Genomic DNA, 8,810 nt, shown 5'->3' with positions numbered 1-8,810 from the left:
TGCTGTCATTGTTTTCGATACCTCAGCTAATTTGTGGTTTCTTGAGCGGCAATTTCCTAAATGTTTTCTGGGTCTGAGTTGGTTTTGCCTTCTTCCTTCCCTAATTTTGTATTCTGAGGCAACACAAACAAGAGTTTGGACAGAGTAGCAATTATGAAATAAAAAACACAACAAATAGGCATTTGAAGCTTAGAAATCTACAGGTAACATTACCAAGGTGAGTTTTTGTGTTTTGGAAAAAAAAATGGAACACTTTGGCTGAGGTGACAGATATTAATTGCCTCCAAACTGAGTTTCACTGCGATATTCAGGTGAATTCAGTCAGAATTCCACAGGCAGTCAGCTGGAGGGGTGGATGAATCCGGGAACAGCCAGTTTCCTTGCAACTAAATCAAGCCCAATATCATTATTGATTCTTGCATTTCTTTGGCTTTTTTCTCCTTTTTCTTATTTATCATGGGTTGTAATGAATTTTCTGATGTCAGCTTTGGTTTTGAGGCTGCAATATGGAGTTCACGGCACCGGGGGAATGGACCTTTTAAACAGGGCAAAGCTGTTGGCCTGCTCCAATTCTGGCTTGCTGTCATTGTTTTGAGCCTCAGCCGATTTGTGGTTTCCTGAGCTGCAATTTCCTACATGTTTTCTGCGTCTGAGTTGGTTATGCCTTCTACCTTCCCAAATTTTGTATTCTGATTTCTACAAACAAGAGTTTGGGGAGAGTAGCCATTATGACATAAAAAACACAGCAAATAGGATATTGAAGCTTATAAATCTACAGGTAACATGACCAAGGGGAGTTTTTGTGTTTTGGAAAATCAAATGGAACACTTTGGCTGAGGTGACAGATATTAATTCCCTCCAAACTGAGTTTCACTGCGATTTTCAGGTTACTTCAGTCAGAATTGAACAGGCAGTCAGCAGGAGGGGTGGATGAATCCGGGAACAGCCGGTTTCCTTGCGACTGAATCAAGCCCAATATCATTATGAATTCTTGCATTTCTTTGGCTTTTTTCTCATCTTTCTTATTTATCATGGTTTAAATGAATTTTCTGATGTGAGCTTTGGTTTTGAGGCTGCAGTATGGAGTTCATGGCACTGGAAGTATGGTCATTTTAAACAGGGTACAGCTGTGGCTTGCTCCAATTCTGGCTTGCCTTCATTGTTTTGGGTGTCTCAGCTGATTTTGGTTTCTTGAGCGGCAATTTTTTAAATGTTTTCTGGGTCTGAGTTGGTTTTACCGTCTTCGTATCCAAATTTTCTTTTCTGCTGCCATACAAACAAGAGTTTGGGCAGAATAGCCATTATGAAATAAAAAACACAACAAATAGGCGTTTGAAGCTTAGAAATCTACAGGTAACATGACCACGGTGAGTTTTTGTGTTTTGGAAAATGAAATGGAACACTTTGGCTGAGGTGACAGATAGTAATTGCCTCCAAACCGAGTTTCACTGTGATTTTCAGGTTAATTCAGTTAGAAATCCACAGGCAGTCAGCTGGAGGGCTGGATGAATCCGGGAACAGCCGGTTTCCTTGCGACTGAATCAAGCCCAATATTATGGATTCTTGCATTTCCTTGTCTTTTTTCTCATTTTTCTTATTTTTTATGGTTTGTAATGAATTTTCTGATGTGAGCTTTGGTTTTGAGGCTGCAATATGGAGTTCAGGGCAGAAGAGGTAGGTTCTTTTTCAATCAGGGTACAGCTGTTGGCTTGCTCCAATTCTGGCTTGCTATCATTGTTTTGGGTGCCTCAGCTGACTTTTGGTTTCTTGAGTGGCAATTTCCTAAATGTTTTCTGGGTCTGAGTTGGTTTTGCCTTCTTCCTTCCCAAATTATGTATTCTGATGCCATAGAAACAAGAGTTTCAGCAGAGTAGCCACTATGAAATAAAAAACACAACAAATAGGCATTTAAACCTTCAAAATCTACCAGTAACATGACCAAAGTGAGTTTTTGTGTTTTGGAAAATCAAATGGAACACTTTGGCTGAGGTGACAGATAGTAATTGCCTCCAAACAGAGTTTCACTGCGATTTTCAGGTTAATTCAGTCAGAATTCCACAGGCTGTCAGCTGGAGGTGTGGATGAATCCGGGAACAGCCGGTTTCCTTGTGACTATTCAGGCCAAATGTCATTATGGATTCTTGCATTTCTTTGGCTTTTTTCTCCTTTTTCTTATTTATCATGGTTTGTAACGAATTTTCTGATGTGAGCTTTGGTTTTATGGCGGCAATATGGAGTTCAGGGCACCGGGGGAATGGTCTTTTTCAACAGGGCAAAGCTGTTGGCCTGCTCCAATTCTGGCTTGCTGTCATTGTTTTGGGTGCTTCAGCCGATTTGTGGTTTCTTGAGCAGCAATTTCCTAAATGTTTTCTGGGTCTGAGTTGGTTTTGCCTTCTTCCTTCCCAAATTTTGTATTCTGAGGGCATACAAACAAGAGTTTGGGGAGAGTAGCCATTATGAAATGAAACACACAAGAAATAGGCATTTGAAGCTTAGAAATCTACAGGTAACACGACCAAGGTGAGTTTTTGTGTTTTGGAAAATCAAATGGAACACTTTGGCTGAGGTGACAGATATTAATTGCCTCCAAACTGAGTTTCACTGCGATTTTCAGGTTAATTCAGTCAGAATTACACAGGCAGTCAGCTGGAGGGGTGGATGATTCCGGGAACAGCCGGTTTCCTTGCGACTGAATCAAGCCCAATATCATTATGGATTCTTGCTTTTCTTTTGGTTTTTTCTCCTTTTTCTTATTTATCATGGTTTGTAATGAATTTTCTGATGTGAGCTTTGTTTCTGAGGCTGGCATATTGAGTTCAGGGCACAAGAGGAAGGTTCTTTTTCAAACAGGGCACAGCTGTTGGCTTGCTCTAATTCTGGCTTGCTGTCATTGCTTTGGGTGCCTCAGCTTAATTTTGGTTTCTTTAGCGGCAATTTCCTAAATGTTTTCTGGGTCCGAGTTGGTTTTGCCTTATTCCTTCCCAAATTTTGTATTCTGATGCCATACAAACAAGAGTTTGGGCAGAGCAGCCATTATGAAATAAAAAACACAACTAATAGGCGTTTGAAGCTTAGAAATATACAGGTAACACGACCAAGGTGAGTTTTTGTGTTTTGGAAAATCAAGTGGAACACTTTGGCTGAGGTGACAGATATTAATTGCCTCCAAACTGAGTTTCACTGCGATTTTCAGGTTAATTCAGTCAGAATTCCACAGGCAGTCAGCTGGAGCAGTGGATGAATCCGGGTACAGCCGGTTTCCTTGCGACTATATCAACTCTGATTTCATTATGGATTCTTCCATTTCTTTGGCTTTTTTCTCCTTTTTCTTATTTATCATGGTTTGTAATGAATTTTCCGATGTGAGCTTTGGTTTTGAGGCTGCAATATGGACTTCAGGGCACCGGAGGAATGGTCTTTTTCAAGCAGGGCACAGCTGTTGGCCTGCTTCAATTCTGCCTTGCTGTCTTTGTTTTGGGTGCCTCAGCCGATTTGTGGTTTCTTGAGCAGCAATTTCCTAAATGTTTTCTGGGTCTCAGTTGCTTTTCCCTTCTACCTTCCCAAATTTTGTATTCTGACGCCATACAAACAAGACTTTGGGCAGAGTAGCCATTATGAAATAAAACACAAAACAAATAGGCATTTGAAGCTCAGAAATCTACAGGTAACACGACCAAGGTGAGGTTTTGTGTTTTGGAAAATCAAATGGAACACTTTGGCTGAGATGACAGATATTAATTGCCTCCAAACTGAGTTTCACTGCGATTTTCAGGTTAATTCAGTCAGAAATCCACAGGCCGTCAGCTGGAGGGGTGGATGAATCCGGAAACAGCCGGTTTCCTTGCGACTAAATCAAGCCCAATATCATTATGGTTTCTTGTATTTCTTTGGCTTTTTTCTCTTTTTTCTTATTTATCATGGTTTGTAATGAATTTTCTGATGTGAGCTTTGGTTTTGAGGCTGGCAAATTGAGTTCAGGGCACGAGAGGAATGGTCTTTTTCAATCAGGGCACAGCTGTTGGCTTGCTCCAATTCTGGCTTGCTGTCCTTGTTTTGGGTGCCTCGGCCATTAGGAAAGAAAAAAAAAAAAAACACAGAAAATTGCCCTTTCGGGAGTAGAAATCTACAGGCAGCACGACCAATATGAGTTTCTGTGTTTGGGAAATGACATGGAACCCTTTTCCTGAGGGGACAGATTCTAACTCCCTAAAAATTGAGTGTGAGTGCGATTTTGTGGTCAATTCACTCAGAATTCCAAAGTCAGTCTGTGGAAAGGGGCAGAATCTGGAACCAGCCAGTTTCCTTGTGTCTAAATCCAGCCAAATATCACAAAGGACTCTTGCATTTCTTTGGCTTTTTCACATTTCCCTTATTTATCATGGTTTGTAATGAATTTTCTAATGTGAGCTTTGGTTTTGAGGTGGCAATATTGAGTTCAGGGCACAAGAGGAATGGTCTTTTTCAAACAGGGCACAGCTGTTGGCTTGCTCCAATTCTGGCTTCCTGTCATTGTTTTGGGTGCCTCAGCCAATTTGTGGTTTCTTGAGTGGCAATTTCCTACATATTTTCTGGGTCTGAGTTGGTTTTGCCTTCTTATTCCCAAATTTTGTATTCTGATGCAATAGAAGCAAGATTTTGGACAGAGTAGACATTATGAAAGAAAAAAAAAAAAACACAGCGCATTGTCCTTTTTGGATTAGAAATCTACAGGCAACACGACCAAGATGAGTTTCTGTGTTTTGGAAAATTATATGGAACCCTTCTGCTGAGGGGACAGATACTAATACCCTCCAAATTGAGTGTGAGTGTGATTTTGAGATGAATTCAATCAGATTCTAAAGTCAGTCTGTGGAAGGGGGACGAATCTGGAAACAGCCAGTTTCCTTGTGTCTAAATCCAGTCCAATATTACAAAGGACTCTTGCATTTCTTTGGTTTTTCCACATTTCCCTTATTTATCATGGTTTGTAATGAATTTTCTGATATGAGCTTTGGTTTTGAGGTGGCAATATGGAGTTCAGGGTAACAGAGGAATGGTCTTTTTCAAACAGGGCACAGCTGTTGGCTTGCTCCAATTCTGGCTTGCTGTCATTGTTTTGGGTGCCTCAGCTGACTTTTGGTTTCTTGAGCGGCAATTTCCTAAATGTTTTCTGGGTCTGAGTTGGTTTTGCCTTCTTCCTTCCCAAATGTTGTATTCTGACACCATACAAACAAGAGTTTGGACAGAGTAGCCATTATGAATTAAAAAGGACAACTAATAGGTGTTTGAAGCTTAGAAATTTACAGGCAACATGACCAAGGTGAGTTTTTGTGTTTTGGAAAATCAAATGGAACACTTTGGCTGAGGTGACAGATATTAATTCCCTCCAAACTGAGTTTCACTGTGATTTTCAGGTTAATTCAGTCAGAATTCCACAAGCAGTCAGCTGGAGGGGTGAATGAATCCGGGAACGGCCGGTTTCCCTGCGACTAAATCAAGCCCAATATCATTATGGATTTTTGCATTTCTTTGGCTTTTTTCTCTTTTTTCTTATGTATCATGGTTTGTAATGAATATTCTGATGTGAGCTTTTGTTTTGAGCCGGCAATATTGAGTTCAGGGCACAAGAGGAATGGTCTTTTTCAATCAGGGCACAGCTGTTGGCTTGCTCCAATTCTGGCTTGCTGTCCTTGTTTTGGGTGCCTCAGCTGACTTTTGGTTTCTTGAGTGGCAGTTTCCTACATGTTTTCTGGGTCTGAGTCAGTTTTGCCTTCTTCCTTCCCAAATTTTGTATTCTGATGCAATACAAGCAAGATTTTGGACAGAGTTAGCTCTGTGTCCATTCTTCTGTCTCTTTACTAGATGAATAAAAAGACAGTGTAAAATGATTTGTAAAGAACTATAAGGGGTCAGCGCTGTGCTGCTGCTGCCAATTGAGGAGTGAAGCAGGAGATGGAAAACACCTCTCTCTCTCTCTCTCTCTCTCTGTGCCTCTCCTTCTCTGTTACTCTGACTTCTAAATAAAAAAATGAATCTTAAAAGAAGTATAAACATCAATAAAACACAAATGAAAATTGTATTCTCAAAACTGGATATTAAACCATGCCTTCTACACCTCTGTTAAAAGTTACATTCTATCATAGTCATTTATGATTTCTAGGGCCAAAGTAGTAAATAAGATTTTTCTGGAAGAGACAGAGGTTATGAGGGAGCCAGGATTTGGGGTCAGTTAGCAGAAGTGAGTGTCACTCTTTCAGATTTGATGCAGGAAAGGAACAGCAACTGATCCCTGAGATTTTGGTGTGGGAAGGAAAGGAAGGAGGGACTTAACAAAAGCAAATGCCCTCTGGTTGTGGGCACCCACTCCTGACTGCAGCTTTTCGGAGGAACAGCTGGTGTCTCTAGGGATGCTGCAGCCTGGACTCCATTTCCCAGAGTTCCCAGTAGCTCCAAGGTATTCTGCTTTCCAAATACCTGTGGGCATGCACCTGCCACTGCCAGTCCCTGGGGCTCAGAGTTGGACCAGGGGAGTTCATTCCTTGATCAGTGTCAACCCTGGGGGCTATGCTGCTCCTTCTCTGGCATTTACTGCAACTCCTGCTCTGCACGTGCGATCCCAGGCAGTTTCTGAGTGCTCACCCTGAGCCTGCCTCCTGCTGCTTCTTCCCTCTTCATCCACCAACTGTGGGTCCCACATGCCAGGGACTCTCTTCTCCACACTCCCAATTTCACTCCCCGTGTATCTGGAAGAAAGGGTACCTGCTCCAGGGACTTTCTGCTGCAGGTTTGGCATGCAGGAAGGGGCGGAGACACATGTGGGAGAAGTGTGCCAGCAATCCTGGCAGCTTCTCCCGAGGTCAGGGCTGGGACCCGGGCTGCTCTGTCTCCCACCTCTATTTCCCAGGCTCAAAGTGCCCGGACTCTCTCCTGCAGTACCTCACCTAAACTGTCCCTAATGTGCTTTATTTAGTGGTTACAGGAGAGAGGGGGCAGTGTTCTGGGAACCTGCACTCACAGGGAAGGAAGGCAGAAAGACTCCTGATCTCCACAGTTAAATAAGCCGGGTTCCCACTGTGGGTGGTCTCAGAATGCAGTCTGGCCTGGTCTCTTGATGTTTCCTGGGCTGGTTCCTACAGGGTGGGGCTGGATGGCCCTCAGGAGGGAGCCTGGGGCAGCAGAGGGGTGGGCAGGAGGATCTGTCTAGGATCTGCCCCACTGCTCTCATCCTGCACCTCATCTTCCTGGTGGGGAGCAGTGTGAAGCGTGAATAGCTGCTTTGTGTGTTGATCCCTCTCAAGTATTAATTATCAAATTTTTCCAATGTGGAATTTGAAGCTGTTCCAGAAACATGGGGTGGGAAATCTCCCTTCTTTCAAACAGGCACAGAGACAGTGGAGGATCCAAGGAGTTTCTATTAATGGCCCTAGGCTCAGCTGGAATGATTTCCTGAGAATTGAGCATCAAATTCAAGTTTCTTAGCTGTTACAGCATTGGTGGGTTTAAATGGCAGCCTACATGATTAGAACCACATTTCCAATGGTCAGTGGGTCCAGTATGTTTGTAAAAGAGATGCCAGGGACAGATTTATTAGGACAGATTTATGACTGGAGTTTACAAAAGCAGAACTTAGGACATCTTCCCTCCCTAGACAAGATTTCAGTGGGCAGCTGTTTCACACATTAATTGTGAGCATCCACTTTTAAAGGCTTGTGTTGGATGGGGTCCACTTCTCTTTCTTTGATGATGTATTTGGCTGCTTTTCATTTTCTGTCTTCAGCTATCTCTTCTCCTGTTAGCAAGGCTGTCAACTGTTTTGACCTGCCACTGATCCCTTTGCAAAGTGAGAAGGGAACCAAAATTAATGCAAGTCTACTGTGTTGTCAATAACTGGAGCTACTTTTTTAAAGATTTATTTATTCATTTGAAAGAGTTACACAGAGAGGAGAGAGAGAGAGAGAGAAAGAGAGAGAGGTCTTCCATCCGATGGTTCATTCCCCAATTGGCAGCAATAGCTGGAGGTATGCCAATTTGGAGCCAGTAGCCAGGAGCTCCTTCTGAGATGAAGCTGTTTTTTTAAATAATTATTTATTTATTTGAAAGGCAGAACTTTGTCCAGGTCTCATAGGTGGGTGCAGGAGATGAGGGGTTTGGGCCAACTTCTACTGTTTTCCCAGTCCACAGCAGAGAGCTGGATGGGAAGTGCAGCAGCCAGGATCCCAACCGGCACCCATATAGGATGCTGACAAGGCAGCAGTAGCTTTACCCACTATGCAACAGTGCTGCCCACTAACGGGAGCTCTTTTAATCTGAGTTTGCATAAAGAGGAGAATTACAGCATCATAAATACAGATAAGTAACAGTTTTTCTCTGCCCAGCACTTTATATTACCCAGTGCTCCACTGAGAATCTTACATTCCACACTGTGTAATTAAGAAGGCCAGTTACTTATCTTATTTTGGGTTCTGTGTTTAAACCCATGACACTTTTGACATGGGAGGATATTAGTTCTACAATTTCATAGAGACTGGTCTTTGGAAGCATCGATAGAAGTTATAACTGTGAGAGTGGTAAGAAAGAAGAGGGGAAGAAATAAGTGCCCCTTACCTCCCTCAGAGATGTCCACAAGTGCAGTAGACGATATGCCCTTATGGTTGACTTTCTGGGACAAACTGTGTTTGAGTGCTTCACATGTTCTGATAGAAAGGTGTTGCCACCAGGTTTTTAGTATATTTTGTTAGTTTTTAAAGATTTATTTATTTATTTGAAAATCAGAGTTACACAGAGAGAGAAGGAGAGGCAGAGAGAGAGAGAGAGAGAGAGAGAGAGGTCTT

This window comes from Oryctolagus cuniculus, unplaced genomic scaffold, assembly GCF_964237555.1.
Source record: "Oryctolagus cuniculus unplaced genomic scaffold, mOryCun1.1 SCAFFOLD_87, whole genome shotgun sequence".
Taxonomy (NCBI): domain Eukaryota; kingdom Metazoa; phylum Chordata; class Mammalia; order Lagomorpha; family Leporidae; genus Oryctolagus; species Oryctolagus cuniculus.
The sequence above is the reverse complement of the archived record's forward strand: the minus strand, read 5'-3'. Positions refer to the sequence as shown.